At 38.8% G+C, this 14,150-nt stretch overlaps 1 long non-coding RNA gene across 2 annotated transcripts in view; it reads left to right on the forward strand.

Moving 5' to 3' along the window:
• Window positions 1–14,150, forward strand: part of LOC135253224 (uncharacterized) — an 80,791-nt gene that overhangs the window by 926 nt on the left and 65,715 nt on the right. For both annotated transcript variants that reach the window (XR_010329559.1, XR_010329560.1), the window contains exon 2: window positions 831–910. This is a non-coding gene — a long non-coding RNA (uncharacterized LOC135253224). The remainder of the gene's footprint in view (window positions 1–830; window positions 911–14,150) is intronic.

A 14,150-nucleotide genomic window follows, 5' to 3' on the forward strand; every position in this document is an offset into this window, starting at 1 on the left:
AAAATGCATTTATATGAAGCATGTTTTAGCCCAGAATTAAGACACATCATTCTGCTTAAGGTCTTGATTGAAGACCATGGTCAGTTATTTAGTTTAATCATGAATATATTTAACTCTTTTGTGCAAGATAAATGTTATATAACTGCTTGTTTTTAATGTGGGCATTTCCCACTGCTTCTAACAATTTAATGTCTGCATACAACATTTTAAAATACTGTAGCATGTCAATGGTAGGAAATAATCAAACTGAATTGAAAAAGTGTTGCTTGTAAACAATAGGCCTACTTCCAATCATATTCTGTGCTTAATTAGTAGTATTTACTTTGTCAACTAAGATTACTGAGGTGATGCAATTGGGATAATATCATAGAGGTTGCGATAGCCTCTTTGTCAAGCCACTTCTAACTGGCAGAGGACTGAAGTACTATCTTGTGAGAAAACAAGGGGGGACAAACTGGTGGTCCAACCTATAATTAATCTTGTATTTGTACTGGAATAAATGTAGCCTATAACACAGAAATAAGGTATGCATAGAGGTCAAGTGGGAACTGACTGTTTGACCAAAGGCTCACTTGTTTAATCTTTTAACTTGTTCCACAAGAGAAATCCCAGATCGCTGTTTCAATGACATTGAGTCTGAGTAACACGAAAAGACACTTGGGCTAATTGTAAATGAGTAGATCGGTGGGTCAATTTAAGAGCAAGAGGTGCCTAATTGGGGCAATTAATTTAATCATTTGCATTTGAATGTCAATAGAATTGGGCTTCACATAAATCAATCTCTGCTTGGAATGAAAAGAGGTAAGGTCAGCCTTGTCTTCTCTTTCTAGGGATTTGCTGAAGCCATGGCAATGGTCTCCTGTGATCAAAACTTTGGTGATGCTGCAGGGGGAGAGGGATCTTTCCCAAGGTCAGAGGAGTTTTTATTGACTTTCCTATCAGGGGAAATTAGCCTTGTGGCTCTGAGGATGTCACAAGATTTCAATCTAAAGGGCTTCACCTTCCCCCACCAAACTATAAATATCCAGGATCACAACTGGAAAATTTTAAAGGAACAGTTAACATTTTTGTGTTATCTTTTAAATGTTATCGTTATTGTTGTTATTGCATTTGGTTGGCACGATGGAGCAGTGCATGGCCGCACAACAAGAATACTTTGTTTGGTACCCTGCCGAGGGCCTGTCTGTGTGCGGCTTGCATGTTCTCCTTGTGTCCGCTTGGATTTCCTCCCACAGTCCAAAGACATGCAGGTTAGCTTAACTGGAGAGTTTGTCCTTGGAGAATGACTGGAGTGTAGGCCCTGTGATGGACTGGTGACCTGTCCAGGGCGTAGGCCTATTCCTGCCTTTCACCCAATGTATGCTGGGATAGACTCCAGCCGTGACCCTGACCAGGAGTAAGAAAAACGGTCTAGAAAAACGTTTTTGTTGGCCGCCACACAGTTTTGCAAATGTCTGGTTAGGTTTTTCTTGTTCCATAGACCATATACTGTATGAACAAATAATTAGGCCTATGTCCATAATGCACGCCTGCCGCAATTTTCAATTCATAATAAAGCCTATTTAGATACTTACAAAAGTTTCTGATCTGCAACCTTTATGGCTTTGTGGGGTTTGTGGCCAAAAAGCAAGACACTTCAGGAAACTAAGCATCTTGTATTTTTCACGAAAATAAAGGATGAGTTCCATTGTGTTGGTTGTCTTTAAAACATGTCTAACCTACTGAATATGCCTTGTCGATCTGTAAGGCCTGTAACATACCCTTGTAAGTACACAAAGTCTAACGTGTATGCCAATACTGGTCTTAGACACTGCTAGCACATGGCCCCGTACATACTTAATGTGCATTCATATGTCCCTGTGGAGGTAATAAACCTGAGTCCTTGAAGGAGTGATCCAGGACAGTTGTGAAAGACCGAGCAGAAGAAAGCCCAAATCAATGAAGATTGCTTCAACCTGTTGTTGCCTGTTATAGTGCCTGTTCTTAAACTTAATTTAGAATGACATGTCAGTGTTACATCATGACTCTGATGCAGCTGTTGCTTTGCCTATGTACATGAGGCTAGAAAGCTGGCATTTTCTCATTTACAACTTCCGGATTAATCCTCACTCACTTGTCGTCTTCTCTCTGAATAAATAGTTTTAAATTTATTTTTAGCCAAACGGAGATAATGTAATATCTGCACATCCTTACGAGATGTACTGTAGGTTAGGCATTCACATAGTGTGGATGGAACAGCATGGTGTTGTAGTGAGGTTTACTCATATGAATGGAGTTCAATAACCAATCCGAATTTGATGTCAGAGCCCAACTTATTGAAATAACATGGACACGACAACGGTTTATAAATAAAGAATATACATTTATTGTTTATGATAATTGGTAACAGGCTAATTGAAAACAATTTGTATAATATGATGAATAAGATTATACGAGGAAATTATGATTTTTCACATTTCACTGGAACACATCCAAGTTTGAGAGTTGCTTTGGCTAAGTGTAGAATAAAGAGTTGAACTGTAGTTTAAATATACTGTACTGCACAGTTAAGTTTCCACAAGACAAACTGAAAATTAGAATAGACCAGTGTACAATATTCCCACATTTGTTTGGTCTTTCAGTTATATGAATTAAAAACAGGCTCAATGACACATCTCAATGACAATCTAAAATTTTCTATTTTCGCCACCAGGGGGTGGTCTTTTCACTGATTTTCTATGTTGGTCTCTGTGTCCCACCCCTCTTCTCGAAAACTATAATTTAACATTAATTTAAAATACTCGGCGCACACACAGCAAGAGATTGGGGAGCAGATGTGACCCAAACTTCTGAATCAGGCAGGTTACAGTAAATTAGGAATTGTAATACAGTTTATATTTTCGAATTGTATAAAACACTCTTCAAGACACACAGATGGTTATAAAGACTTAATCAGTCATACTGTAATGATCTCTATTTTAATCTCTGTTATTAAGACTGGTTTATTACTCTGCAAATATCTCTCATGCCTGCTTTATTTTACACTGCCCACAATTAATTTGTTATATCTCTGTGCAAACCATTAATCACATTTGTACATTTTGGCCAGGAAACTGACTAATGTGGTCAATAAGTCTCCAGATCACCCAGGCTATGTTTCTATAAATCTCATAACCAAAGAGCTACTTGTGCTCCAGAAATTTCTCTGCTTCTTCTTGAAAGCCCTCTGATCAATGAGAGCGTGATGCATCGCTCCCTTCTGGATGCATTGATCACAGATGTAGTGCTGTAATGTTTTCTGAAGCAGCAGCACCCTGGCCATTATCTTTGTATCTATTGCTGGCTCCACAGTTGTAGAGTGTCAGTGTGTGAAGCTGAGCAATTGTTTTGCACCCTGTTCACAAGGCTTCTCCCTAATGTTGTACAGAAAATGGACTCTTTAGATTCACAATCTTAAAATGGCTCCAATACAGGTAGAAAATGTACGTTCATCAGAAGCCTTACTAGACTATTCCAGGGACTGATACTGAATTTTGAGGACAACTGGGGAAAAAAATGGATGCGCTACAAATGTGAACTGTGGCCTTCTAGTAAACCACCAAGAGCCACATAAACCGAAAGAGGTGATATTGCAATACAGCATTAACTAAATCTGCACTCACATTGCTTCCCCTTTACCAGTACAATAAACTAATTTACTTAATTTCTTAGTCAATGTTAATGGACTTAATTGCAAATGCAAAACCTTTAGCTTCACTTCCTTCTGGAAAATGTGATGACTGTTTGCATCTACAGTAGACTGTAGGGATGGGTAATGACCATTTTGAAGCCTGACATGGAATGTAATGAAGTGTGACAGGGGTCAACTGGACCTGATCCAAACCCAAAGGCAGTGTGAGCTCTGAAAAACATTAAATGGGCTAGGACAAACTGAATCTGAGAGGGGGGAGAGATACAGGCAGAGGGGTTGTATTATTTGTGTATTTAATGTTTTCTTCAGAGGTATTGTGCAAACTAGCAGTGGGACCGTTTATGTGAGTAAATGAGTACCCCCCTGCCAGTAGAGATTTTATGATTTTCTGTACACTATGACAAGCTGATTTGTTTTTACTAGTACTCTGCTTTATTTAACACAGACCACCTACACAGGTATAAGTGAATATGCACCTGACAACTATCCATCTCCTTTCCAATAATTATCATTAATACCCGCCAAATGCTGGTCGAATTTTGCAGTGGCATGTAACTCATTCACTCATTACATTACATTTATTTGGCAGACGCTTTTATCCAAAGCGACGTACAAAAAGTGCATTTCATGGTCATAGACAACTGCTAAACACAGGTTCAGTAAGGTACAATACTTATTTTGTACAGCTATTTCTAGCCAAGAACACAGTTCACCCAGTGAACACTATTCTGACCTAACCTCTACAAAGCCAACTAGGCAGAAGAATAAGCTACAGTATTAGGACAAATACAAATTACCAAAAAGTGCTGGGATGGGGCAACATGTAACAAGTGTCATGAAAAGGGGGGGGGGGGGGTTCACTCTTACTAGCCACTTCATCGGGTGGCCTTTCGGTAGAATTTTCTATGGAGAAAAAAATAAATAAAAAATTCAAAAAGGCATCTGAAATAGTTAATCATGGAACATGGTGCAATAGCCAGATGAAAGACCTGATGTGAACTTCGCCTGATCGCCTGAAATCGTTCTCACCTACCACAATTGGTCACTTGTGGGCCTGTTTTCTATTTTTAAAAGAATGTTCCTTAAATGTATATCAATCATATTTTGGAAATCCTCACACAGGGGAATAGCTATCTGTTTTAAATAGCTATAAATAGCATTAGCTAGCTATAACTAACACGTTACACACCTACAGCTAATCCATCAAGTACAGTAGTTGTGTAGGCCTGTGTCATCACAAAAATAGATCTAAATATGGCTTGTATTACACAGTAGCCTATCTGAAAATAGTTTCATTATAGCTGACCTAACCCTGAAAACAGCTTAGATATCAGCTCACAAAAGATTACCTTTAAGAAAAATCATTGCATTTTGTATCATCCTCTGTCGTTAGTTTATGCTTAAAAACTATTAATTGTTGCAAGGTTACTGGTCAGGTAGGACAGCTGATGGTACTAGTATTCATGATATGAAAATACTAAGAGGTGGCTCCACAAAATTAATTGTTATACCAAAGTGAAATACCCATTAAATAAATAGTTATCAGTTATCCTGTTATTTTTTGGTCTTGTCAGTTTCTTCTGGAAACATTTTTCATAACTAGTGGTTCTAGGAACACAAATGAGGGGTCTTACCTAGCTGATTTCAAGGCACGGAAACCATTTCTGACCTTATGTTGCAGTTTTAAGGTCATTGTGACCTTCAAATCCAAGTTGGCCAACATCTGCCAGCTTGAAAATGTCTAATTGCAATATCTTGGCTCCTATAGCTCAGATATTGAAATTTGAGTCTATTGGGTTTTTTTTGATAGTGCTAAATTAATTTGAGGGTTTCCAGATGATTTTAGGTCAATATCACCCTCTAAGTTCAACATTAAGGTAAAATGTAATCACCCATATCCAGTGAAATAAGAAATTGGCATACTGCTGCCATCTGCTCCCAGGTTTCATCCATTTTGATGGCTTTCTATATGTGCATTAAGACCGATGTAATTTTATGCTGTAATAAAAGTGAGAGATTAACTTAGGTCAAGATCAAGGACGGTTTTCATTACCTAAGAGTGGTCAAACAGTTGTTTCCTGTGAAGTTTCACTACTCTAATGGGTGTATGGATTTTGGATGCTGCCCTGGGGATGACACTGAACAGCCAAGATCAGCCAAGGTTCCACATTTGTGTACACACATCAAAGCATATTTCCATAAAGGAGAAGAAAGACTTTATTGTAACTCCCCATGAACCATAACTGTACTATAATCTTGCCTGCTCATTATCTCACCACAGGAAACACAGTTGGGGAAGTGAAAATGAAAAGTAATGAAAGTAAGTAACTTTAAACAAACCATCTGTCTGTAACTTTCAAAAAATCAACTTTCAAGCCACAGTTGCCCTGCCCATAACACCCCCTAACAAATGGTATAAGTTTTTAAGATTTATAATACAGATTTTATTGAATATAGCACTTTTCATGAAACCCAAAGACACTTTACAAAACGATTAGGTAAAAACTATATCACAATGTATTAAATTAAACAATTTAGTACAACAGTCGGTTCAACAGATTTTTTATTTTTTTCACTTGGCCAGTCAGGCAAGTAGGTTGGAAATATACTTGCCCAAACAAGATTTCTACATGAAAAATGTAGAAGTTGCTGAGCAACAGAGCTGCTGTAACATTAAACATTTTATTTTATTGAAAAATACACTTGTGCCATCTCTGTAAGCATATCGCACTGGGTTAACCTTTGTACCTGAGACACGATTACACTGTATTATGGAGAACCTAAGGTTTACAAAATTCTGACTCCAATTGAATGTTTTGCAACTGAACACTATCTCTTAATCATACTTGCTGACTCCCTGTCAGCACAGTAAACAGTCTGTTTTCTTTGGGGTCTGATAAGAGGCAGACTTCTGTGAACAGCCTTACAGTAGAATCAACTGGACTTGCCTGCTTTATTGGGATATTGTTTACATAGAGAACATAGTGCATAGTGGGGATCGTTGGGTCATTCTCAACCCAGATGTATTGTTTCCTAGACTGAAGAAATGCTTGCGAAAGTTTTTGTTTGTATATGACTTTTGGGTCTTTCACATTCGCCATTCAAAATTGGTGGCAATCTGTAACTCTGATAATTTGTCTCATCACAGAAATTTTCTACCCTGCATACCCCAGTGACAGATAGCTAGCTATTGTTCAAGAGTCTTGCTCTTCTTATGCTATGATTGGTCAGTCCGGACCCACTTGGAAATGCCTCTTTCTTTTATATACAAACACGCCTCACACACTCTGCTGTGCTTGCTTGCAGGCGGGGCACACATAACCAAACAGAAACCGTACATTTTGCAAACTGAAATGGTGAATTTGCTTTGAATTGTATCGGGCAAGTCATTGGGTGGTTGTACTTGCCTGACACATGGCTTTACTTACCCTGGACACTTGATCAACTGTTAACATTAAACCCTGAATACAGTAACATATTATTATAGAATAAAACCAGAGGAGCAAGAGCCAGTGATTGATCTGTTTTAGCTACTGTTTGACATTCAGTGACAAGTCCTACTAACTTGGACTAAGAGCACTTCTGAGCTGAATTCCCTGGGAATATACCTGGTCTAAGGATCTCCTGATGGTGAATATGAGCCAGAGAAATGCATCATATGTCAAAAGTGGCAGAAACATAACCGTGATCGTGAACGTATCAAACAAGCTGCCGATATCCGACAGAAGGTTGTCACTAGATTTGATACACTTTGATAAGTGTATCAAAATGACTCCAGAGTCTTTGTGTATAATGTAATAAACAGTGCTTATAAGTCAGACACATTTGATACATGTGGTGAGGCGGTGAAGGCTGCCATATGCTCAGTAGCGTAAGTGTGTCAGTGGCCAGGAATGATGCATGTCGCCCTAGACTCCTAGCTCTCACTGAAAGAAGGGAAACATCTGTGTCATGACACCGCTTGGCCCCATTGGTGTTACAGCAAACAGCCCCATCCCCCTGCAGTTTCATAAATGTTTGGCCTCAAGGAGCAGCGAGCAAGGTCTGTTGATCTGGGATGTCATAGCAAGCCCTGATATCAGGAGTGTAGTGGTCAGCTGCATTGGTGGCAATGATGAGGTACTCCCAACTCAACTACACCGTGCTCTAAGTACTTTAGATATTTCTGATTTAACAAGCTGGGTTGAAGAGGCAGATACATACCTCATTCTGCATGTGAAGTGAGCAGTTCCAGTGGAGGCATGTGAGATGTTTGATATTGTCTCTAATGATACTAACACCATAGCTCTTCTGCTGCACTACACCCCTTACTTTCTTGCACTGGAGTTAAAGGAGCCTTTTCTGGCTTGTACAACAGTGTCCCACCTGCTGCATCCAGGCAAAGCCACTTATCCTTGATTTTATGCCAATTCAGCACTCCACAACGGACCTTGCATAGTCATGCAGGGTGTTAAAGCACATCTCTTGTCCTGTCTGGGTATTGTTTAGTGGTGTGAGAAGCCGCGTTCTTAGGGGTTAGCCCTGATCATCTGTGAGAGGGATGTGTGAATTTTAGATAATGTATTTTGATAATGTTTAACTCTCCCAAAATAGTACTCACCTAGGAGCCAGCTGTTACTCACAGCCTGTGTTTCCCACGCTGCTGTTTTGCAGAATGAAGGTAATCATGGGTGGATACTGTCAATCGGGCAACAACATTCAGCAGTGCCATAAGGCATTGCAAATGATTTGTACATGCTGTAAGCTAACATTTGTGCAGTCTATTGCCCCAGTGAAGTTTGGGAATCCACCCAGGGAAAATGCTTGTTCTTCCTGGCCTCCAGCGTGGTAGGGAAACTGAATGTGTCCTGGAGCCAGATGAATGATGCCCCACAGGACCGCAAGCAAGATGCAGCTTAACAAAATCTCTGATATGCTGGATCTATTGGCAAGTTCTCGTCGGAAGGTCCCTGTGGCCTGAAAGCCAAGGGTGGAAAGGACGTGTACAGGTATAGGTATGGCGTGGTTGCATGTTAGTTAGTCTCTGCAGTGTTGGAGAGGTTTGGAATGATGGCTGTGGGTAAGCAATGGTCGTCCATTCAACCTATTGTGCAAAGAAATCATTATGGTCCCTAAAAAACATTTTTGATTTATGAGAAACTTAGAGGTCTTCAGACTTGTTATCTGGTTGGTACTCAGGTCTTGAGACAGAATTTATTACTAGAAACTCAGAGGTCTTGTGACTGAATCTGTTAATCGAAACTCAGAGGTCCTTAAACTTGTTACCTACAGTAACTCAGTATTCAGAGGCCTTTGACCTATAATCTACTGCTAGGAACTCAGAGGTTTGAAACTTTACTCAATACTCAGAGGTCCCTTCTAATGTTGAATCTAATGTTAAAATGCAGAGGTATCTTGCAACTTGTACCTAGCTGTGAGTGAGGTGTGACGGCTGACTCCAAAATTCAGGTATACAGTGTCTGGAACACTCTTGCCTAAGAACATATGCACCAGCTCTTGTGGGGTTTATAACTGTACAGACTTGACTATAGTACCAGGAGAACTGTTACACAGATTCTCCCAAATGATGGCTGGTATCAGGAGAACCATAAAGCAGATTCTCCTAAATTATGACTATGATACCAGAGAACTCTTAAGCAGAGTTTCCCCAAATGTTTCTTTGGACTTCCCTTAAATGCAATCCTGAGCTAGCCTTCCACATTATACACTTCCCAGTGTATACCCAAATAAGGTCTGGACAGGAATCCCCACCAACAAGAGACCCCCTGCTCTCCTCCAGGAGGTATACTCGACCTCCCCTGAAGACACAGGGGAACTATTGCAATCTAGCGACAGTGATACGATACTTTGGACATTGAATGGGGTCTTATGATTTTACCGATACGTTTCTGTGGAGGTCCACACGGTGGTCCTCCTATGATCCAGACACTTATGTAGGGATATCTCTATGTATAAATATTTTACTTTCCCCTCCATACATACTTGGGATCATAATCTTCATATACCACCCCATAACAGCTTAGTGTGCCTGTCTATATAACACAAATCTCCTGCATTTCACTTGATATTATGCACAGTCCAACACATTTATTATATCGTCTACAGTTATTTACATGCACATAAATATAATGCTTTCTTTTAATCCATAATCTGCATTTCTCAGCCCAGGCTTCCACCGTTTGTACCGGAGGTGGTCTTCCCCAGGGGGTTTGAATGAGTGTTGGGTGGGGGTTGTGAGACTATCCCATGGTAAGCTCCAGGCTATGGGACAATTGGTCTTTTCAATTGTGTCCACAGCCTTCTGATCTTTATGAATCCACCGGAGTACAGGCAATGGAATGATCAAAGTCCAGGGATAGTCAAAATTGTACATCACAGAACTGAACAATGCAACTCAATGGCTTTTATTAACTTGCATTGAAATGTTCTACAATTAAACAAATTATTGCGTAGGGATTTGAATGGTTGATTTAATTGACTTTAATTGTCAAGCTGTCATTCCTTAACAAGGATTCAAATAAGCTGTCTTTATGCAGAGACAAGTAAATGAATACTCTAAAAATTCCTGTGTTGGAATGGTCCATAAAAGAAAAAAAAACTTTCCACTCAGTTATCTAATTATTGCATTGTACTTTCTTGTAGTTAACAGTAGGAGACCTCTCAATTCTGTAAACTGGAATCCGCCATAAATGAATGTGATAGACATATGGATGTGAACCCTCTATGCCACTTACTTTTATTTCTACCATAAATCTGCAGCAGAGCAGGCTGGACCCAGTGACCCTTGCACTACTCATCTATAGCTCTGGGGTCAGTGAAGAAACTGCAAGAGTTTCAGGAATTCATGAAATGGCATTAACAGCTCCAGTAAAAATGACCTCTGTGGGGAGATAGTGACTGCTACTGCAGTATGGGCAGGTTCAGAATATCAAGAGATAGCGTACTCATGTTATTATCACTGAACTGAAAGCCAGGCTTGGCTAAAGTTAATGTAGAAGAGCAGAATTTATATAGCCTATTAGTCAGTCAGTGAGAGAACTGCACTTTGTGGTCCGCAGTCAATTTATTACTTTCATGTAACAACTCATGTGAAAACATGAGAAAATACGCCCTCAAAAACTACTTATTTTCATTACATGCACAATATTTCTCTTTAATTAAAGAAGTTATCACATGGTTTATGTGAAATTAAACATTAAACAGTGGTCATGTTAACACAGGATTCTGCAAAAAGAAAAGGGAAGAATGCAGAAAAAATATACGCTGTAAACTATAAATGCTGATATTCTGAATTTGTTTGATTGCAACGGGTGACCCAGACTTGACCACAACAAAATAATTACCCCCGTTTCTTTCAGCCAGTCATCTTTCATTGTCTGAGATTGCTGTTTATTGATCATAATATTTAAACTGGGTGGTAGCATTGCAAGATTCAAAGAGAAAGTACTTAGTTTGAGAAGTCAAAAACAAGATGCGGCACTAGATAGCTTGTTCAACCTGAGTAAATTAAAACATACATTGCTCCTGGGGTTTTTAATACCATTAGCCTCTGTGTTAAAAAAAGTGTCTTTTAATCAGAATGGCAAAATGTTATTTACCTTTCATCTCTCTTCTGCTACAAGTGTCATAATAAAACTATGAATGACATATGAATACATTTATTCTGTTGTTATTGTGAGTTGGTATCTTATGGCAAAAAAACATTTATCAGAATGCAAGCAAATTTGTGTTATGTTCTGCGTTCCAAATATGCAAAATTCCATGAGCTAGCACAGCCACTCTTTGAAGTGGCTGCTGAGTGGTTAATTGTTAAGGCACAGCTCTAATGCTTTGATGGACTGTAAAGTTAGTCATGCAGTGTCAACTGTGGTCAATAATGCGGAATTGGTGTATTGCAAGGCAGCTTTATTTGTATAGCATATTTCATACACTGGGGCAATTCAAAGTGCTTTACAGAGTAAAAAAAAAAATACAGTAAAGGTAAAAGATTTACTATTAAAAATGACAAAAGTACAGAAAAGAGATACAAAAAAAAAAAATACTTAAAGTAAACTAGTGCATTTCAAATCAAGTGAAGTAATAAGATAAAAGAGTTTGGATCCTGAACAAAAACAATTTAAAATGAAGGCTATTTAAAAGCTAAGCTGAAAATATAAGTTTTTAGCCATTACAGGGTAGAGTAGGCAGTGTAAAATAGGAACGTTTTTAGCTTTGACTTAAAAAGTGGTTCGAGTCGGGGCTTGTCTAATATCATCTGGGAGGTTATTCCAGGTCTGTGTTGCATGATAACAAAATGCGGCTTCACCGACAGCCAATAGGCCCCAGATGTCCTAAGGATCCTAGAAGGTTTATATGGCACAAGCATGTCAGATGTATTTGGGCCCAGAGCCATGGAGTGATTTGTAGACAAGCAGCAAAATTTTTAAATCAGTTCTCTGAGTGACTGGTAGCCAGTGTAAGGATTTAGAACTGGTGTAATGTGGTCGCATTTCCTAGTTTTCGTCAGTAAATGATTCATGTTCGTTCAGGCTTTGCGAGAGGGCTGCAGTGTGAAAAGTACTTTGCAACCATCATATGCTTTAGAGGAGAGTGCATGCTTCTCTACACACTTTACATTTACATTTATTATACTCTCCCAGATTGCAGCATGGATGTGACTGGGTTTTCCAAATAAATAATGTTGAGAATTCCAAGAAAGTAAAAAAAAAAAAAAGCAGTTTCTTACATTACTGCTGTTTTGCAAATATCAGAACACATGCCATCTTTTTCAATTCATGTAGTTTATTTTCTGTTATTTACAGTCAAAAAGGGATTGTAGCATAAAGAACAAAGGGTCAAGTGAGGGTCATTTTGAGTGTGTGCATGCAAAATCAGTAAGAACCTGTTGGGTTAAACAAGTCTCTTGTCTTGGTCTTCTGCTCAGATCAAATTGATTGTAAGAAGTTCTTATTGGATATACTTTGAACAAGTTCATCAATATAATCCAACAACTGCATTGGCTTCCTCCAAACCATTGTGATGATATTTCCACTTCTGCATTTGCACGGCCACAAGTGTGCTTAAGATCGGCTGGAGACTGCAGTTATTAAAAGAACCATCAAGTAGGCTGCCAAGAGCGGGATTTGTTATTCAGAGATGTAATTAGCTCTGCCTATGCACTGTTGTTACAGGTTGTAGAACAATAGCGCATATCTCATTTTAGATTTTTATATTCCTGTTTTTCTTTTCACAACTTGGAATGCCCAATTGTAATTGTTGTGCTTTTCTGCTGCAAAGTCTTCCAGTCATTTGGGAGAGTGCAGACTAGCATGCCCTTCCTCTGAGAGGATTACAACCTCCCTGGAGCCCCACAGTGATAGACATTGCATAGACAAATCTTCACAATAACAAGGCCCGCTGGGAAAACCGGTTTATTGGATACACAGTGCCTTCACAAAGTTTTCATCCCCCCATTAATTATTTCTCATTTGAGAAATTTCTGTCGCAAACCCAAATTAAATACATTTCTAAATCAGAATTTATTTCTACTCCGATATAAATAATCTTCTATAATTTCAAAATGAAACTAAGAATATGGATTCCTTCAAATTATCTTAAAAATAAAACCCTGAAAACCCTAATTGATGAGTATTCACCCCTTATGAATTAACTACGTGAACTGAGCCAGGTGCTTCTGTTCTCTTGAGAGATTACACTGCATGTGTTAGCAAGGTTGACCTGTGTTGATTTTGAAAGCACCTGTGTTCAATGCATAATTGCAGAATTAATATCACTGACTGTGATCGTCACAACTGAAACAACATATCACATCACTTGTTGTCATGAAGACTGGTGGACTGCCTGTAGAAGTTTGTGATGAAATTGTTGGGAGGCAAAAAGCAGGAGGTTATTAAAGGTTGACTTCCGAGAAGCACTATTAAAACCATTGTAACTAAACAGAAGAAATATAGCACAACCAAAACACTACCAGGTTTACGCTGTCCTATCAAACTGAGCATCCAGATGACAAGGGCAATTGTAGTGGGCCTCTTAGCCAGTGCTCTGACAAGACAAACAATGAGTTGCAGATTGGCTGATGAGAAACTGTTCTATCAAAGACTTAAATTCTACTGAATGTATGAAAAATTGCTGATCTGAAAAACACCAACACTCTTCAACTACAGTTGGAGCAAAATGACATGATGGAACGATCAGAAAGGCCAACATCTAAATATGCAAATAACATATAGACAGGCCTTTGGGAACAAGTCTTCTCAGGCATATTTCCAAAATATTGACTCTGGGGGCTGAATGCTTTTTTAAATGAGAAATGAAATGCTCTCTCTTTTTTTTCTTTTTAGAAAACAAAGTTGGCTAAAGAATACATTGTCATAAATTTGCTGAATGCATTGGGTTGGCGAAGGGGGAAAACAACATTTCTATGCATTAAAATTTTAAGGTGCAGTGGGACAAAATGTGAAATATGCCGGAAGATGAATGC

This window comes from Anguilla rostrata, chromosome 4 (assembly GCF_018555375.3).
Source record: "Anguilla rostrata isolate EN2019 chromosome 4, ASM1855537v3, whole genome shotgun sequence".
Lineage (NCBI taxonomy): Eukaryota > Metazoa > Chordata > Actinopteri > Anguilliformes > Anguillidae > Anguilla > Anguilla rostrata.